The 20,309-nt window shown below is 38.4% G+C and overlaps 1 long non-coding RNA gene across 6 annotated transcripts in view; it reads left to right on the forward strand.

Annotated features, from left to right (window-relative positions):
* The window catches only part of LOC114207513 (uncharacterized), a 60,249-nt gene that overhangs the window by 32,032 nt on the left and 7,908 nt on the right, over positions 1-20,309 (forward strand). For 4 of the 6 annotated variants that reach the window (XR_003608861.2, XR_003608863.2, XR_003608865.1 and 1 more), the window contains one exon: positions 18,006-18,132. This is a non-coding gene — a long non-coding RNA (uncharacterized LOC114207513). Of the gene's footprint in view, positions 1-18,005; positions 18,133-18,209; positions 18,308-18,504; positions 18,643-20,309 lie in introns of all 6 variants that reach the window. The other 2 variants (XR_003608862.2, XR_003608864.2) reach the window with 2 other exon arrangements.

Raw genomic sequence — 20,309 nt, forward strand, 5'->3', positions numbered from 1 at the left:
CCATTTTTATTTCATGTTAAGCTGTTGGTCGTCATCCATTCCTTTCTCTTGGAGTCATGGTACTTTGGTGGCCTGGAGTGATTTCCAGATTATTTTTCATTTTGTAGAAACTTAAAAATCTGTTGACATAGTGTTAAGTGTCTGACTTAAGTTCTGCTTGGGCGTTTCTTTGACCCAGAATGGCCCCTCTGACATAGGCCAAATACAGTGATCCCAAGGGGTCAGTATATCTTGTAGTAATTTTAGTGAATGATCTTTAATTGGTAATTTGATACTTTGGGATTGATTATTTCTAGTTACGAGACTACACAATATGTCAGTAACTGGGATTGAATAATTGTTATATCTTATTATATAAGCATTGCACCCTGGATCTGAAATTACATTGTTATAATGTAGGCTATAGACTTAGCCACTTTCAACAAGTTGTATGAACCTCTTAAAACCAATGAATTTCTGCCAGAGTCATGGAGGTCAAAGGTGTATTTTAGAATACACCTTAGGAGTCCACTAAGCATTAACACTTGACTCTAGTTAGGTTGGAATTACATAAGGCAGCCTGCCATCTTACTTTGGTGTATTTTCCTATAACCCCTGGCTGATTTGGCAGCCTAGTGGCAGTTTGGTTGCTGTTGCTGATACATAAACTTCTTGCTGATGTATACAAGGATTTGTGCATCTGTAGACAGGATTTTTGTCCTTTTAGAATGTTGTGATTCCAACTCTTAAAACTGGCACGTAGTAGATGCTCATTAAATGTTGAATAAACATTGGTATGGATATAATACCAATACACATATATATGATACTATATGTATCATCCCCTAAATGCAAACAATGTGTTACACATTTATATTTTTATATATCTTATACAGTTGTTTTTGGGTACTTGGCACTAGTAATTCTATATCATAATTTATGAGTAAAGAATATGTAGTTTTAATAATTTGATTCATTAGGTTGGTAGATTACCCTTTGAAAGTGTTCCAGTCTTATTCTCATAGATTATGTTTTTTCAAAAACAATAGTACATGTAAATGGTAAATAGTATAAAAATCAATTTGTACTAAAGTTAATTTGGTTAAAATTTCCTTCCCACCCCCGGTTTTCTAGTCCTCAATCTTCCATCTTTCCAGATAGAAAGTATTGTTACTAATCTCAGAGATAGTCTCTACATACATAAGTCAATAGTCTGGTTAAAAAGTCAGCATATTGTAGAAAAATCGCCTGATAAAAACTGGAAAAAAAATGAAAGAAATCTGTAGACCAACCTCTGATAGTGATATAGAAGCAGATAACCCAAATATAAGTTTGGTGATAAGATTCCACAAGCAGGGACGCCTGGGTGGCTCAGTCGTTAAGCGTCTGCCTTCGGCTCAGGTCGGTCCTGGGATCAAGCCCCGCATCAGGCTCCCTGCTCGGAGGGGAGCCTGCTTCTCCCTCTGCCTGCTGCTCCCCCTGCTTGTGTGCTCTCTCTTGCTCTCTCTCTATGACAAATAAATGATTAAAAAAAAAATTCCACAAGCAAATTCATGAGGAATACACAGGCAAGTGGTATTCATGCCAACTGCAAGGATGGTTCAATTTTAGGAAATCTGTGACTATCATTTAGGACATTGTAGGTCAAAGGAAAAACTATCACAAGAGTAGCTCTACAAGTTGACCTTTTTAGTATTTTTTTTTTATTTAAGTAAAATTACCAATCCATTTGGATCATATGGATCATATTTTGATGTCAGTCATCATATAATCTCACATTTGATTTTTTTCAAAGGGACAGCCAGTTGTCCAGTACTATTTATTGAAAATCTATCCTTTGCTTACTCATTTAAAATTATATCTGTCAAATATTAAATTCTCATAATTTGGGTCTGCATCTGGGCTCACTGGCTTCTGTCATTAACTCTCTTTTCCTGTGGCAGTTATGGAATTATTTTGATTTATAAGTATTATAAATGTCACTTTTTGCTGTGCTCATTTGCTGCCTGTCCACATTTAGATTCATTTGTGATAGCATTTCGTAGACTCCAAATTTCTTGGTTCTACACAATAATTTTTGTATCAATGTCTATTCATTATGGTTCCTGACTTCCTTACATACATAAGTCAATAGTTTACTAGAATAGGCTCCATCTTGAGTTTTTTCATTCTATTTTGTGTCAATTCTGCCCAAGGTTTTGTTCCTTTTTCTCAGCTGCTATTTTATTTTCTTTCTGCCAGATGTCCCATAAAGATGTCACATGGGGTGTGTGTGTGTGTGTGTGTGTGTGTGTGTGTGTGTGTGGAGAGAGACTTTATAATAGAAAAATTTACATGTTAAAATTAATATTCAGGGTGATTTTAATCAGAACACATGTAATAGAGTTACATCAGAAACAGTATAGGTAATGTTTCATGATCTAGGCTTTCTTGCATGCCTAGTTGCTGCACATTGCTTGTGTTCTTGGTTGAGTGATAAGTAATTTTTATGGGATGTTCCATGGCTGTCCTAGTCATAAAGAGCCCTCTCCCTTGCGATGTGTCTTTGCATGGCTCAAACAGGACCCTTTGTCATATACAAGTCATTCAGTTTTACGTTCTAAAAATCATTGGTTTAGCATTTAATGTGACTATAGGCTGTGCATCAGAATACATGGCTATTTGAAATGAAAATTCATGTATACCATAATAAGAGTTTACTTACTAGTAAACCTTTTGGTTGTCTTTCATAAGTCATGGTGTAGTGAAAACTTGATCCATGTATCCTTATTTCTGTATGACAACATGGTGGAATCCTTGCAAAAGTTGATAAAAATATGAACAGTTTTTGTTTATTAAAGTTCCAAATTGCCCATCTAAAAATGTTTTAATATATGCCACAGTGCTTTTATTTAACTATTTTATAGTTGCTTAAGTAATTTTCTTCAAAATATACAAGATTGTGGACTGCTTAACCTGTATTTTAGGACTGTATCACAAAACGGGTTTTCCAGAATTTTCTTGCACACCAGGGATCTCACAAGGATAATACAAACTTCATTCAGTTTGTAATGAGTAAGTCTCATTTTTAGCACACACAGAGTATCAAAATGTATGGTAACCTATTTATAGAGTAAAAATTTTTTTGAGTGGATGTCCCCATTCTTTTCACTATTAAATAAACTTTTTTGTTTTTAGAAAAGTTTTAAATTTATGTGAAAGTTACAAAGAGTTCTCATATACCCCATACTCAGGTCATCTTACATTAACATTTTATATTTTACTATGGTACATTTGTCACATTCCCCCTCTCCCTAGCCCTTGGTAAACTCTAATCTACTTTCAGTCTCTGAATTTGCCAGTTCAAGCTACCTCATATAATTGGAGCAGTGCAATATTTGTCCTTTTGTGTATGGCTTATGTCACTTAACATATCTGCAAGGTTCATCATCGATGTTATTGCATGTGCCAGAACTTCATGGTTTTTTTAATGGCAGAGTGATATTCCATTGTATGTATATGCCACATTTTGCTTATATATACATGTATTAGCATATATTTATTTACATACATATTTTGTTTATCCACCATCTGTCTAATGGATAGCACTGCTCTAGAACATACTTTTGGTTAATTGTTATCACATTTTATTAGTCTAAATTGGTCATAGTAAACTGAACAATAGGAAATTATTTAACTCTTGCAATAAAATCCTGAAATTGTCTCTGGATAAAACTTCAGTCCACTGGAATTATGAAGCATCCATATTCCTTTTAGCACAGGCTGTCAAAAATTAACAAAAATGTTCTCCTATTCTAGATGTGATACCTTTGGCATCACTGTCTTAGTTAAAAGTAAACAGTAACACTAATTGGGTGAATAGTTTTGTGATTTAAAAAATATTTTAGAGAGTGGGGGGTGGGGGCAAAGGAAGAGGGACAAGCAGACACCATGTTGAGCGTGGAGCCGAAACCAAGAGTCAGACACTTAACCAATTGAGCCACCCAAGTGCCTCAGCTATTATTTTTAATGTAGGCTAGTACATTATGTAGAATTATTACCCACTTCCTGAACATCTCTTTTCTTTCCTTCCTTCCTTCCTAGTCTCTTTACTTTCTGAGGGCCTTTAGTCAGTTTCTCTAGGGAAGAATAAGTTCAAATCTATACCTATTGCTCAAAGAATTATTTTCTTGCCTCCATTATAAAATGTATTAAAAAATTAGAAAAGGCGTAGGTATTCATTGTAAAAAAATTGAAATAAAAAGAACCATAGCACAATTAAAAAAAGAATATGTAGAAGTACTCAGGTTGTTGGTACATTTCTTTCTAGTATGTTTATGTATATTAATAATGTTTTTAGATACTCTTTTCTTGAGTACAGTTGAAATACAATGTTACATCAGTTTCAGGTGAACAACTTAGTGATTAGATGACTCGAGTTAAGAAGAACATTTCCTATCTTTAAATATGAATGCATACAAGTCTTTGGGCCATGATTTTTTATATAATATTTACATCTTTTTTTAAACATTACGATTATTTTAAATTTTTTAAATAAAATTTGAATGTAACAATGTAGTTAACATACTTCTGGGAACATTTTTGTGTGCATGCCTCCTTGATGATTTCTTTTATTATAATCTTGTTAGAGACCGATTGTGTTTTGTCTGTTTTGCATCTCTTGATTAGCCTATGTGAATGAAATCGAGTGTAAAGTAATTAGACCCACATTCAAGAAGCAGATATTGTTCATATACCCCCTACATCTCTTCACACTTAATTCATTCTCACCTCTGGCAAGCATAATCATCCTGTGCCCTGCTATTTATCCACTATTCTTTGCTTTCCGAGACAGCCCTGTGTAACGAGTTGGCTCTGTTCCTTTCTCTTTCACAAAATGATACACTTTTAATGATCATAAGATTATTTTACCCTTCTAATTAATTTTTCACTTCCTACTAAATTCAACTATTTTTTTCTCATTTCAGTATCTCTTCATTGTCTCTTATTTGTTTGTTCTATTTCAGGCAGCATTCCATTTTATGCAGTATTCTTTTTTTAGAGTATTGTTTGGATAACAACAGTTCACATCAACTGAGCACACACAGTAAGCATTAACACACTGTTGTACATGTGCATTAGCTCAGTTTCAATGCTCAGGAAGTACATTCTAATATTATCCCTTATTTTTTCAGATGGGGTAATTGAGGTCAGTTAACACCCAGTAACATTGCCCCCAAATGTCACAGAGTCAGGCACTTTGGCCCCAAAGTCTCTGCTCCATAGGCTCTCTCTCTTCTTTATCAATGATGCTTTAGTTGTGGTTAAAAAAAAAAGAAAACATGAGGTCCTTATCAGTGTCTGGTGATGACTGTGTTCCTAGGAAGATCAGTAACTCTTTAAGAATTGCCTTTTTCTAAAAGATTTATTTATTTATTTTAGAGAGAGTGAGCAAGCATGAGGGGGAGAGGCAGAGGGAGAGAGAGAATCTCAAGCAGATTCCCCGCTGAGTGCAGAGCTCAACACGGGGCTCGATCCCACAACCCCGAGATCATGACCTGAGCTGAAATCAAGAGTTGGACGCTTAACCGACTTCAGCCACTCAGGCACACTCCCCCACTGGCTTTTAACTAAGTGCAGTAGTGCAGGATGTACTCTAGAGTTAGGAGGTCTTGGATGAGATTCCAAAATAAAAGATTTAAGAAATCCCATACCTTATGTTAGGACGAGAGCGTGTGGTAAAGAATGTAGTGAGGTGGCTTTTCGTCAGGATGGTTGTGGGCATTGACCCCAAGAATCATCCAGAACACTTACAGTAAAAAGGACAAAGACTAGCCCTGCTTTCATCGGGAGGAGGGATGAGCCTGATGCCTTTTGGTTGTGGTACACTTAGCGCAAAATGTTTTTTGATGCCCGTAAACACCAATAAAGGTAATCTTTGATGACTGCCAGCCAGAATGCCCAGTGTACTCTGTACTCAGGACCCTTCCTGTATTGAGTTGTCTGCCCTTTGGATGAGGTGCTTTTACTGTGCTTGGTTTTTAAAAAGGCTCTGAAAGCTTCCTTTCCATTTCCTGGCTCACATCTCGCCATCAATTACCTGTCAAAAAGATTTGGTTTATTTTAAGCTTTAAAAGTGATACTGGCAGAGGTGGGAATAAAACCAGCTTCTGAATTGTCAGTTTTAGACTACGAGAGAGAGAGAGAGAGAAGGAGAAAGGGGCATTTTTAAGTGAAAAGCATCAGTTTTTATGCATGGGCTAACTCTAAACTGGGCACGCTTCCTGCAAGGAGGGAGGGATAAATACTTTTTACTGCGTTCTTGCAGTTTGGGTGGGGTTCATGGACATGCTTCCCTGCTTGGCCGTTTTAATGATTAAAAGAAGCCCCCTGTTGTGCCTGAAGCTCTCTCATCCTTGGAAGTTAAGGTCAGTTTACCTTCATTGCTCCCTCCCTGTTTTGCAGTAGAGTATGTGAATCAGAAACACATAGGTCTCCCTGTAGTCTGTCCTGGACCCCATCCATACAAAGGTCCTTTCTAGGACCCCTTGGCATATTGTGAGGTGCCTCCCAGCACACCTCAATATTAATAAGAAATCAGAATTGCCTCAGGACAACATTGATAAGATGTCTCCTCAAGTGAGCTAGGAAGCAAAACTCCAGGTGGGAGTTTGCCATCAACAAATACGGAACAATCTCTTAGGTGATGAAATTCTGCAATGCCTAATTAGTGTGAGTTCCTGTCTTCAACATGGTTGCTATCTGAAAAGGTTCTAATATAATTTTGTCACCTGTAGCGCCCCTGCTCTATGGGAACCATAGGATCACAATTGGCATCTCCACCCATTGGCTTTAAGGACAGTCTTCCTGCAAGTGAACAGGAAGTTGTTTTAGTATAGTGCTAGCACTTTTGGTCTGAGCCAGCCGGGGTTCTTCTAAACACTGTGGTTCTCGACTATCCACTGATGGGCTTGATTGTATTTTTCTAGTTAGTAAATGTCTATCACTGTCAGTAGCTCTTATGGTTCCTCTAAGATTTTACAGCCATTTTCCTACATTGGTAGTACAGCTAAGCTTAGCAGGTTTTTTTTTTTTTTTAATAAATGCTTTTGGAATATTTTGTTTTCTTGAAAGTGTGCTACTGCCATCCCTCTCTTCTAATTATCCATTTGCCCCTCCTAAGCATGCTCTTGTAGACACTGCTTTGTTGTATTGCCAACAGCCTCCACTGGAGAATTGCTGTCCTGAAATAGGATGCACATCTCAGACATGGTGCTGCTTTTATTTTTCTAGCTGAATTGATTCTTCAGATGGGATTTAACACCCAATCAGCAACTAAACTCAGCAAAGGATTATCTTGCCATGTATATAGTTGTGATGAATTTCCAGTTTTGGTTTTTGTGTGGACAAATGAGAAGCAAATCTTCTATATGTAATTGTGACCTTGTCCTTTGGAAATTTCTGGAGCACAGCTCTGTTCCAAAGTTTAGACCAAATAAAATTTTAGTAAAAACTGCTGCTTATTAAAAAAAAAAAACATTGCATCTTAAGGGCTTTTGATTTTTGGAACTGTAGTCATACATACACGTGTAAACACATAGTGATACATCAGTCACTGTTTTTAGGTGCAGTGTTTAATTTTAGTTAGAAAACCTATTACCTAGTTGGGCTATTTCCATCCTGTGCAAATAGTACAGTCATGTTGCCCAATAAGATTACAGGTTGGACACCCATTTTCTAAATACTGAGACATTAACTGCATTTTGTAGTGCAATAACATAGACTTTTGCTATCAGATGGCAGTCTTCTGTGGGGAAATTTGGCATTCTGATCAGACACTAGGATAGATAATATAAAAAAACCTGGATAGCTATACTTTCACATATTTATGTATTCACATTAACTCACGTTGCTCATGTCCTATACTATAACTTCAGTCCTCTTCCCTTTATTTGATGATGCTGCCTAGAGGCTTACAAATAACAGTCTGGCTTTATGAAGTTCCTAATGGTCCACTCTGCATTGCCCCTTTAGGGGTGACATTACATGCCAACTTACCAGCGTATTTTCCGGTTGCAGTTCATTAGAATCCCTCCATTCTGTGCCAGTACAATGAGGCTCTTAAAGAATTTGCTGCAAATTATCGTGCTTTTGTGTTGGCATCTGTGTTGCTTAGCACATTATAGTGCTTCACGTGTGTAACTGTTGTTTACTTTTAGTTCAGTGTTGCTCAGTAGATTGGGTATATTCTAATAGTATTAACTATTTAGCTGTTACTATTTAGTATTAACTATTTACCTTTGCTCCTTCAGTTGACTGCCTGGAATAATGTCTATTAGCAAAACATTAGATATTAGGATCTGCCACCCGTGGGTTGAGTGGTTCTGGAAGTACTGTTCTTAGCCGTATTATGAAACCACAGGTCCATGAGTTGTTATACTGCCATTATTCATTTAATCAAAAAATGTACCCAGAATTTTATCTTGGTGAGCCATCATTTTGTTGAATAGTATTCATCTAAAGCATAGTCACCAAGGTGATTCAAATATATTTGTTGAGTCTTAGACTTTTTCCACATTAAGAAAATTTTGGTATTCCACTGTCTTGTTTGGTTGTGAGTTGTCATATTTTTCCTGTTTGTTGCCGGAAATATATGTTGTCTAGTTGTTGACTCAGCAGTTCCTCTGTATTGTAGATCGGGTCCTGCTAAGATTTTCTTTTTACCACCTGTGGTCACATGTAGGGGTACCTTCTGTTTTTGAGGTTCTTTAGTGACTCTTCTTTGTCAAATCTTGCCTCTGTTACTTCACTACTGGATCATTATTTAGCCCAGTTAAAATACGGGATCATCAGGGGCGCCTGGGTGGCTGATGGTTAAGCGTCTGCCTTTGGTTCAGGTCATGATCCCAGGGTCCTGGGATTGAGCCCCGCATCAGGCTCCCTGCTTGGTGGGGGCCCTGCTTCTCCCTCTCCCTCTGCTGTTCCCCCAGTTTGTGCTCTCTTGCTCTCTCTGTCAAATAAATAAAATCTTAAAAAAAAAAGGGATCATCTTGTGACTTCATGGTATCACTGGAAAATTTACATGTCCTAGTGGATGAGAATATTTCAATGATAGGGCTAATCTCCATGTGGTATTCCTTTATCTCTAATCTTTGCTTACATGTTTACATGTTATGCCTACACATACTGGGCAGTTTGATACTTTGACAAATCCTTTACCTGCACTCATGGCCAAGATACTGGTAAGCACTATTTGGGGGCAGCCTGTCAATGGGGTTATAGCTAACAAGTGTCCTCTCAATTTTGTCATAAAATTAAATGCCTATCTTAGCAACCTTGCTAATCAGTGTGACTCTGAATAAGGCAAATAACTTCTTTTAAAAAAATAATAATTACTGTGATATAATTCATATACTCTGAAATTACCCTTTTACATTTCAGTGGCTTTTAGTATATTCATAGAATTGTGCAGTCATTATTTCTGTATTACTATAAAACATTTTTATCACCCCAGAAAGAAGCCCCACACCCAGTAGCAGTAATTCCTCATTTTCCTCTTCCGCAATCCCTGAAACCACTAATCTAACTTTTTGTCCCTGTGGGTTGGTCTGTTCTAGACATTCATATGAATGGAATCATACAGTATGTGGCCTTTATGTCGACGGCTTCTATCATGTAGCATGTTTTGGTGATTTTACCCACCAATTTAATATTAGGTGGGGTATGGGTTTTTTGGTAGATTCCTTAGGATTTTTATGTATAAGATTATATCCCCTACAAATACGGATCATTGTACTTCTTTCTAATCTTGTTGATTTTTACTTCTTTTTTCTGCCTAATTACTCTGGATAAAACCTCCTGTACAGTATTGGCAAGAGCAGGCTTCCTGGTCTTAGTGGAAATACACTTTTTTTCTATTAATTACAATGATAGCTGTACAGTTTTTGTAGATGCCCTTTGTCAAATGTAGAAAATTCCCTTCTATTCTAGTTTGTTGAGGTTTTCATTTTTTTAAATCATGAGTGGTTGTCATCAAATTTGTCAAATGCTTTTTCTGCATTTGTTGATATGATCATGAGGTTTCCTCTTTATTCTGTAAATACAGTGTATTAGATTCATTGATTTTCAGATATTAAGCCAACTTTGCTGTACTGAGGTAAATCTGACTTGGTCATGGTATATGATCATTTTCATTTCTAGATTTGGTTTGCTAATGTTACGTTGGACATTTTTGGAAATCTGTATTCAAAAGGTAGCTTGCTCTATAGTTTCCTCATTTTATCTTTGTCTGGCTTTGTTATCAGGCTAATGTGGACCTCACAGAATGAGTTGGAAAGTGTTTTCTTCTCTAATATTTTTTTGGGAACATTAAGCAAGGGACTGGTATTAATTCTTTAAACGTTTCACCTATTAAAGTCATCTGTTCAAGGACTCTTTTTGGGGGGACTTTTATAGATTAATTATCATATTTATTTTTATAGGTCTATTCAGATTTTTCTTCTTGAGTCAGATTTGGTTGTGTCTTTTTATGTGTAATGTAATTAAACATACTGATAAGGTAGGACTGATGTCTATTGTTTTCCTATTTGTTTTCCATGTGTCTTACGTCTTTTTGTTTCTTTTACTGTATTTTCTAACATTCTTTTCATGGTTGCTCTGGTATTTCAATTAACATCTTACATTAAAATAATTGTTTTCAGGTTAATACCAACTTAATTTCAATTGTGGACAAAATTTGCTCCACTGTATCTTTGTTCCCTCCCCTCTTTGTGCTGTTATTATTATACAGATTACATCTGTATGCAATGTAAACACATTAACACAGTCCTCTAGTTACTCCTTTATGCTACTGTCTTCAAGTCAGAAATGAGCAAAAAATGTTACAATTAAAATTGAATTTTTTTGTCTTTTAAATTTATCTATGCATTTACTTTTACTTGTGCTCTTTTATTTTTCATATATATATGAGTTACTGTCTAGTGTCCTTTCATTTCTGCCTGTAGGACTCTTTTGTATCTCTTGTAAGGCGTGTCTGTTAGCACTGAATTCTTTTAATTTTTGTGTATCTGGGAGTGTCATAATTTCTCCTTCATTTCTCCAGGATAGTTTTGCTGGATACAGAATTCTCGGTCAACGTTCATTTTTTTTCCTTCAGTAGTTTGAATATAATCATCCCACTATTTTCTGCTCTCTATGGTTTATGAAAACTTAAGATCCATTACATATGATGAGTTTTTCTCTTGCTGCCTTCAAGATTCTGAAGTAACTTTGACAATTTGATTATTATGAGTCTAGATTTGATTTGAATGTCGTTGAGTTTATCCTTCTTGGCATACATTGATCTTCTTGCATGATGTATAGATTAATACTTTTTCATCAAATTTGGCAAGTTTTGGCCATTATTCATTCACATAATCTTTCTGTCCTCTTCTCACCTTTGTTTGGCTCCCATTGTGTTTGTCATCTTTACTGAGGTAATTCTTTTTCACTACTTTATAATAAATAAGAGAACATAAGGCTTTATGTAGTACAGGCTGAATCTCATTAGTGGTGGTCTTGTTTTGTTGCTTGTTAAGTGTGTTTGATCGTAATTTACATTTCTTTTTTGACCCAATAGTTATTTACTGTGGTGTTTCATATTGAGAATTTCTGGTTTGAACTACCTCATGTATATATGATATATGTGTTACATAATTATGTATTTATTGTATATAAGCATATAATGAATAAACTTCCATGTTTTTATAATTAACATATAAAATTATATATAAAATAAACTGCTCACATTGTGATTAGTGTGGTTGCTGTCCTTTTGTACGTGCCTAGTTTTTTTTTTTTAATTTTATTGTTATGTTAGTCACCGTACAATACATCATTAGTTTTTGATGTGGCAATCCACGATCCATTGTTTTTGTATAACACCCAGTGCTCCATGCAGTACGTGCCCTCCTTAATACCCATCACCGGACTAACCAATCCCCCCTCCCCCGCCCCTCTAAAACCCTGTTCATTTCTCAGAGTCCAAAGTCTCTCATGGTTCATCTCTCCCTCCGATTTCCCCCCCCTTCATTGTTCCCTTCCTTCTCCTAATGTCCTAAGTGAAACCATATGATAATTGACTTTCTCTGCTTGACTTAGTTCACGTAGCATAAACTCCTCCAGTCCCATCCACGTTGATGTAAAAGTTGGGTATTCATCCTTTCTGATGGCTGAGTCATATTCCATTGTATATATGGACCGCATCTTCATTTATCCATTCATCTGTTGAAGGGCATCTCGGCTCTGTCCACAGTTTGGCTATTGCGGACATTGCTGCTATGAGTATTAGGGTGCATATGGCCCTTCTTTTCACTACATCTGTGTCTTTGGGGTAAATACCCAGGACTGCAATTGCTGGGTCATAGGGTAGCTCTATTTTTAAATTTTTGAGGAACCTCCACACTGTCTTCCAAAGTGGCTGTACCAACTTGCATTCCCACCAACAGTGTAAGAGGGTTCCCCTTTCGCCACAACCTCTCCAACATTTGTTGTTTCTTGCCCTGTCCATTTTTGCCATTCTGACTGGTGTAAGGTGGTATCTCAATGTGGTTTTGATTTGGATTTCCCTGATGGCTAATGATGATGAACATTTTTTCATGTGTCTGTTAGCCATGTGTATGTCTTCTTCAGAGAACTGTCTGTTCATATCTTCTGCCCACTTTTTGACTTGATTATTTGTTTTTTGGGTGTTGAGTTTGAGAAGTTCTTTATAGATCTTGGATACCAGCCCCTTATCTGTAGTGTCATTTGCAAATATCTTCTCCCATTCTGTGGGTTGCCTCTTTGTTTTGTTGACTGTTTCCTTTGCTGTGCAGAAGCTTTTGATCTTGATGAAGTCCCAAAAGTTCATTTTTGCTTTTGTTTCACTAGTTTTTGGAGATGTATCTTGAAAGAAGTTGCTGTGGGCGATGTCAAAGAGCTTACTGCCTATGTTCTCCTCTGGGATTTTGATGGCTTCCTGTCTCACATTGAGGTCTTTCATCCACTTTGCGTTTATCTTTGTGAATGGTGTTAGAGAATGGCCGAGTTTCATTCTTCTGCATTTGGCTGTCCAATTTTCCCAGCACCATTTACTGAAGAGACTGTCTTTTTTCCATTGCATGTTTTTTCCTGCTTTGTCAAAGATTATTCTGTTCTCTATTCTGTTCCATTGGTCTTTCTGTCTGTTTTTGTGCCAGTACCATGCTGTCTTGGTGATCACAGCTCTGTAATATAGCTTGAAATCGGTCAACGTGATGCCCCCAGCTTTGTTTTTCTTTTTCAACATTTCCTTGGCGATTCGGGGTCTTTTCTGATTCTATACAAATTTCAGGATTGTTTGTTCCAGCACTTTGAAAAATGTCATTGGAATTTTGATCGGGATGGCATTGAAGGTATAGATTGCTCTGGGTAGCGTAGACGTTTTAATGATGTTTATTCTTCCTATCCATGAGCATGGAATATTTTTCCATCTTTTTGTGTCTTCTTCAATTTCTTTCATGAGGGTTCTGTAGTTCCTAGAGTATAGATCCTTTACCTCTTTGGTTGTGTTTTTTCTGAGGTATCTTACGGTTTTTGGTGCTATTGTAAATGGAATCGTTTCTCTAATTTCTCTTTCTACAGTTGCATTGTTAGTGTATAAGAAAGCAACTGATTTCTGTGGATTGATCTTGTATCCTGGCACATTACTGAATTGCTGTATGAGTTCTAGTAATTTGGGGGTGGAGTCTTTTGGGTTTTCCACATAAAGTATCATGTCCTCTGCGAAAAGAGAGAGTTTGACTTCTTCTTTGCCAATTTGAATACCTTTTATTTCTTTTTGTTGTCTGATTACTGTTGCTAGGACTTCTGGTACTATGTTGAACAATAGAGGTGAGAGTGGGCATCCTTGACAGGTTCCTGATCTTAAGGGAAAGGCTCTCATCTTTTCCCCATTGAGGATGATATTCGCTGTGGGTTTTTCATAGATGGCTTTTATGAACTTGAGGAATGTTCCCTCTATCCCTACGCTCTGAAGAGTTTTAATCAGGAAAGGATGTTGTATTTTGTCAAATGCTTTTTCTGCGTCAATTGAGAGGACCGTATGGTTCTTCTCCTTCCTCTTATTAATGTGTTCTATCACATTGATTGATTTGCAAATGTTGAACCACCCTTGCATCCTGGGGATAAATCCCACTTGGTCATGGTGCATGATCCTTTTAATGTATTGTTGGATCCTATTAGCTAGGATTTTGTTGAGGATTTTGGAATCCATATTCATCAGGGATGTTGGTCAGAAATTCTCCTTTTTGATGGAGTCTTTGCCTGGTTTGGGGATTAAGGTAATGCTGGCCTCATAGAATGAGTTTGGAAGTTTTCCTTCTGTTTCTGTTTTTTGAAACAGCTTCAGTAGAATAGGTATTATTTCTTCTTTGAATGTTTGGTAGAATTCCCCAGGAAATCCATCAGGCCCCGGACTCTTGTTTTTTGGGAGGTTTTTGATCACTGCTTCAATCTCGTTACTGGTTATTGGCCTATTCAGGTTGTCAGTTTCTTCCTGTTTCAGTCTTGGCAGCTTTATAGGTTTCCAGGAAGGCCTCCATTTCATCCAGATTGCTTAGTTTATTGGCATATAGTTGTTGATAATAATTTCCAGTAATTGTTTTCTATTTCCTTGGTGTTAGTCGTGATCTCTCCCCTTTCATTCATAATTTTATTAATTTGGGTCCTTTCTCTTTTCTTTTGGATAAGTCTGGCCAGTGGTTTATCGATCTTATTAATTCTTTCAGAGAACCAGCTTCTAGTTTCATTGATCTGATCTGATCAGAAACCAGGTGTTTCTGGTTTCTAATTCATTGATCTCTGCTCTAATCTTAATTATTTCTCTTCTAATGCGTGGCTTAGGCATCGTTTGTTGCTTTTTCTCTAGTTCTTTAAGGTGTAGAGTTAGTTGGTGAATTCGGGATTTTTCTATTTTTTTGAGTGAAGCTTGGATGGCTATGTATTTCCCCCTTAGGACTGCCTTTGCAGTATCCCATAGGTTTTGGACTGATGTGTTTTCATTCTCATTGATTTCCATGAATTGTTTAAGTTCTTCTTTGATTTCCTGGTTGACCCAAACATTCTTGAGCAGAGTGGTCTTTAGCTTCCAAGTGTTTGAATTTCTGCCAATTTTTTTCTTGTGATTGAGTTCCAGTTTTAAAGCATCGTGGTCTGAGAATATGCAGGGAATAATCTCAATCTTTTGGTATCGGTTGAGACCTGATTTGTGACCCAGTATGTGGTCTGTTCTGGAAAAAGTTCCATGTGCGCTCAAGAAGAATGAGTATTCTGTTGTTTTAGGGTGGAGTGTTCTGTAAATATCGATGAGGTCCATCAGGTCCAGTGTATCATTCAAAGCTCTTGTTTCCTTGTTGATTTTCTGCTTAGATGATCTGTCTATTGCTGAGAGTGGAGTATTGAGGTCTCCTACAATTAATGTATTATTATCAATATAACTTTTTATTTTGGTTAACAGTTGGCTTATGTAGATGGCTGCTCCCATGTTGGGAGCATAGATATTTACAATTGTTAGATCTTCTTGTTGGATAGACACTTTAAGCATGATATAGTGTCCTTCTGTGTCTCTAATTACAGACTTTAAAATCTAATTTGTCTGATATAAGAATTGCTATCCCAGCTTTCTTTTGAGGTCCGCTTGCATGGAAGATGGATCTCCATCCCTTCACTTTCAGTCTGGATGTATCTTTAGGTTCAAAATGAGTCTCTTGTAGACAGCATATGGATGGGTCCTGTCTTTTGATCCAGTCTGCAACCCTGTGCCGTTTTATGGGAGCATTTAGGCCATTCACGTTGAGAGTGATTATTGAAAGATATGAATTAATTGTCATCATGTTGCCTGTGAAGACGTTGTTTTTATAGATTGTACCTGTAAATTTCTGTTGTATATGTCTCTTGGGGTCTTTCTCCTTTTATAGAAACCCCCTTAATATTTCTTGCAGGGCCGGCTTAGTGGTCACATATTCTTTCAGTTTCTGCCGGTCGTGGAAGCTCTGCATCTCTCCATCCATTCTAAATGACAGCCTTCCCGGATAACGTATTCTTGGCTGCATATTCTTCTCATTTAGTACCTTGAATATGTCTTGCCAGGCCTTTCTGGCTTGCCAGGTCTCTGTGGATAGGTCTGATGTTATTCTGATGTTCCTCCCTTTGTAGTAAGGAATGTCTTCCCCCTAACTGCCCTTAATGGTTTCCTTGGTTCTAAGATTTGCAACTTTTACTATTACATGCTGGCGTGCTGGCCTATTTTCCTTGATCTTTGGAGGGGTCCTCTCTGCCTCTAGGACGCGAATGTTTGTTTCATTCTCCAGATTAGGGAAGTTCTCAGCTACGATTTGCTTAAATACATCTTGTCCTCTCTCTCTCTCTCTCTCCACTCTCTCCAGGATTCCAATTATTCTGACATTGGAATGCTTCATGGTGTCACTTATTTCTCTAATTCTATTTTCATGGATTCTGAGTTGTTTTTCCCTGGCCTCCTCTTTTTTTTTTTTAATTTTATTTATTTATTTGACAGTGAGAGAGAGAGACACAGCGAGAGAGGGAACACAAGCAGGGGGAGTGGGAGAGGGAGAAGCAGGCTTCCCGCCGAGCAGGGAGCTCGATGCGGGGCTCGATACCAGGACCCTGGGACCATGACCTGAGCCGAAGGCAGACGCATAACAACTGAGCAACCCAGGCGCCCCTCCCTGGCCTCCTCTTTTCCCTTTTTATCTATTATATTGTCTTCCAGGTCGCTTATCCGTTCTTCTGCCTCACTTACTCTAGCTGTTAGATTATCTAGATTGGACTGGATCTCATTGATAGCATTTTTAAGTTCTGCCAATTCAGCTTTCATTTCTGCCCTTAGAGACTCTATGTTGCCATTAATTGATTTCTCCATTCTAGCCATTGTCTTCGCAATTGCTAGCCTGAATTCCATCTCGGACATCTTGGTTATATCTGCATCCATTTGTAAATCTGAGGCATAAGTCATAATCTCTGAGTCTTTTCTAATTTGGAGCTTCCTCCTCCTAGTCATTCTGTTTTGTGTTTGAGGGAATGTATAGAGTCCAAATTATTGACCAGGACCCAAGCAAGATGCACCTGTTTTCTTGGGACCTTAGGGTTGCTGGCCTCTTGTTTTCCCAGCCTCTCTTCTGGGGGAGGGGCCTGCCACACTGTTACTCAGGTAACCCTGTTTGGGTAGAGTTGCCCTGCCCCCCTGTGGCGGGGGATGGGCTCAGCGGGAATCAGTTTTGGGGGCTTTTGTTCTCTGGTGGCTTTCCCTGGTGGCTTTTGGCATCTCTTCCGGGAGTCAGAGCAGAGGAGACCATTTCCAACCCTCTGCCTCAGAGCAGAGAGATCGCAGTCTGTTCTTCAGTGAGCTCTCCAGGCCACACCGTCTCCGTTTCTGTCTGTGCTGCTATAACCTGCAGCCGCCTGGGTTGTGCGCCCCTCCGAAGCGCTCCCAGTCCTGCCTCCAGATCGGGCACGTCTCTGCCGTTTGTGCTTCTAAAACCGCCAGCTGCTCCCAGTTCGCGCGCGTGACCCCACCGCTCCGGGTTTCTGCCCCGGGGACTGCCCTAAAGTCCTTTCCCCGCCGCTACCAGTCTACGAGTCTGTGCCCCGTCCCCAGTGCGCGAGGCTGTCGCTCAATGGCAGTGTAGGATCCCCACAGACAGACTCCCTCCCGCTGCTGTTTATCCTCCGATATGTGCCCGCAGAATCAGGGCTCCCCACTTCGTACCTCGAAACCAATCGCCTGCGATATTCTGTTTGTAGAGATCGAGATCTTCTTACATCTCAGGCTGGTTTCATGGGTGCTCAGAGTGGTCTGGTAAGATACCCATCTCAATTCCGGGGACCAGTTGAAATAGGGTCCCCTACTCCTCCGCCATCTTTCCTCTCCCTGTACATGCCTAGTTCTTAATAACATTAGTACAGCGAGTCCCTCTTTCTTTCTTTTTTAAAAAAAAAAAGTCTTTATTTTCATGTACTTATTCTTCCAGGAGACCCTTAAAAACAACTTGTCAAGTCCTCACCATGAATACCATTGGAATTGCAGTTGGAATGGCACTGAATGCATAGATTGATTTTTGGAGAGCTATCGTCTGTATAATCTCATACATGAATGTGGTATGTTTCTCCTTTTATTCAGGTCTTAAGTATTGTGTGTATCTGTTATACTTATTATCTTCAATATTTTTTCCTAGTTTCTGAAGGAAATAGGCAGATGTCCTAGGAACTGAGATGCTGTTTCGAAAAGTACAGAAGATGTCATCTGCGTAGACTAGATTCTTCAGTATAAAAGGTCATACAAAATGTATTTTTTTGGATATCATGGTAACATTACTTCCACGTGGCCCTAGGAGTCTGCCTTATTTATAGCGTTCCATATCCTTGTTTTGTATTAATTACAGAGATGATTTCTAATACTAGGGAAATTATGTAGTAAGCCATTTGTTTTTAGTGCTGCCAGCATCCCATCAATTCTTCTTTCCCATTTAGAAGTGCGTCCTCTATACTTAAGCTTCTGGGAACTCGGTGCCCATTGTGTACAGGATATGTACCCATTGAAGACCTTCATGCCCTCCAATATAAGGCTAACTTGTTGTGTTCTCACTACAAAAGTTTAGAATCAGAGAGGTAAGAGTCCTGTTCTACCTGATGGTTTTGTTTCAATTTTAAGAGCACCTCTCCAAGAGGGAGCTAGAGAACATCCAGGATTCTGAGAGGGATTTGAACTTAGATCCTATGAGAAGCATCATAGGAATTAGGGCTGTTTAGATTGTGGGAGACAACACGTCCAAAATAAAGAGTTTGATAATCTGTTTTCAGATCTTTGATAGAGTCAGGAGTAGTTGATTTTTGCTGCTTTTGAAGGTAGTTCTAGTTAATGGATAAACAGATTTAAGAACTGTCCACAAAGATGACAGTATTCTTGGAAGTGATACCTAATGGTTTTTCTGTGACCACTTGGAATGGAATTTGAGAATCTCCCTGCATTTTTTTTTAAGATTTTATTTATTTATTTGACAGAGAGTGAGACAGCGTGAGAGAAAATACAAGCAGGGGGAGTGGGAGAGGGAGAAGCAGGCTTCCCGCCAAACAGGGAGCCTGATGCGGGGCTCGATCCCAGAACCCTGGGATCATGACCCGAGCCGAAGGCAGATGCTTAACAACTGAGCCATCCAGGTGCCCCGAGAATCTCCCTGCATTGTAATGAGAGGTTGGATTACATGCACTTAAAGGTCACATTTGTTTCTGAGATTCTGACTATCTCAATGAGGACAAATGAAACTGAGTATTATTGTGTGCCTACTTCACATGTTCCCATTTCATCATCACCACAACTTTCTGAGGCATCCCAGAGAGAGAGAATAAATTTGTTAGGGTAACTTATCTAATTAATGGCAGAGCATACTTCTCCAGTATATCTTAATTTACAATATATCTCCTCTAGTATATCTTGATTCACAAGAGTAATTCCTTAAATTTGTATAGCACTTTATCATTTGGAAACCTTTCACAAACATGGTTTTATTTGACCCTTATAGAAATTGGGTGAATTTGGAAGAACAGATTTCATGTGTTTATTTTACAAATGGAAAAACATGGGTTTGAAAACTCTTTGAGTTTCTCTGGGGTAGGAGGGATTTGGGAGACCATTCAGTACAATCTCCATATTTCGCAGTTAAGGAAACTGAATACCAGAATTAAAAATCAGTGTTATTTTGTGGGTTATTCATTGATTTGTGTTGGAGGGAGGGGAAGATCAGGCTAAATGATTTCCTGTGGGGGACAGAAGGGTTGTGTTGCTTTTATCCATCCTTTAGTATACACTTGATTAATGCCAACTCACCACATTAGATTAAATGGCATTTTAACAAACATTGATCAGAGGCACTAACGGTTCAAGGAGAAAACTAAGGCTTTAGGGAGCAAGTTGTGGAAGATACTCGGGGTCATGAGATCCTTCTTGGTAACCCTGAAAGCATTTAAAGTATTTCCTGCTCCTGGTTCAAGGGACACCTGGGAAAGCAGGGCCTGAGGGAATGGGTTATATTGTTAGTTTGCAATCAGTCTGGTATGGATGGGAGTGAAACCTCGGCCCCTGCCACGATTCTGGGAGCCAAGTCACTCATGGGTCTGTGACATAGGCTCGGCATGATGGCTCCCTTGGATATAGCCTAGGTTGCAGATTTAGAACCTCAGGAATGGAAGGACCTTAAGAGCCTCATATCCAAGCCTGCTTATTTCAGTTTGATCCTAATTCAAGTTCTTTTAAGATATACCCAACAAATGGCCTTAAA

The sequence above is a fragment of the Eumetopias jubatus genome, unplaced genomic scaffold (genome assembly GCF_037043125.1).
Source record: "Eumetopias jubatus isolate StellerSeaLion01/CBP00866 unplaced genomic scaffold, mEumJub1_p1.0 scaffold_11, whole genome shotgun sequence".
Taxonomy (NCBI): domain Eukaryota; kingdom Metazoa; phylum Chordata; class Mammalia; order Carnivora; family Otariidae; genus Eumetopias; species Eumetopias jubatus.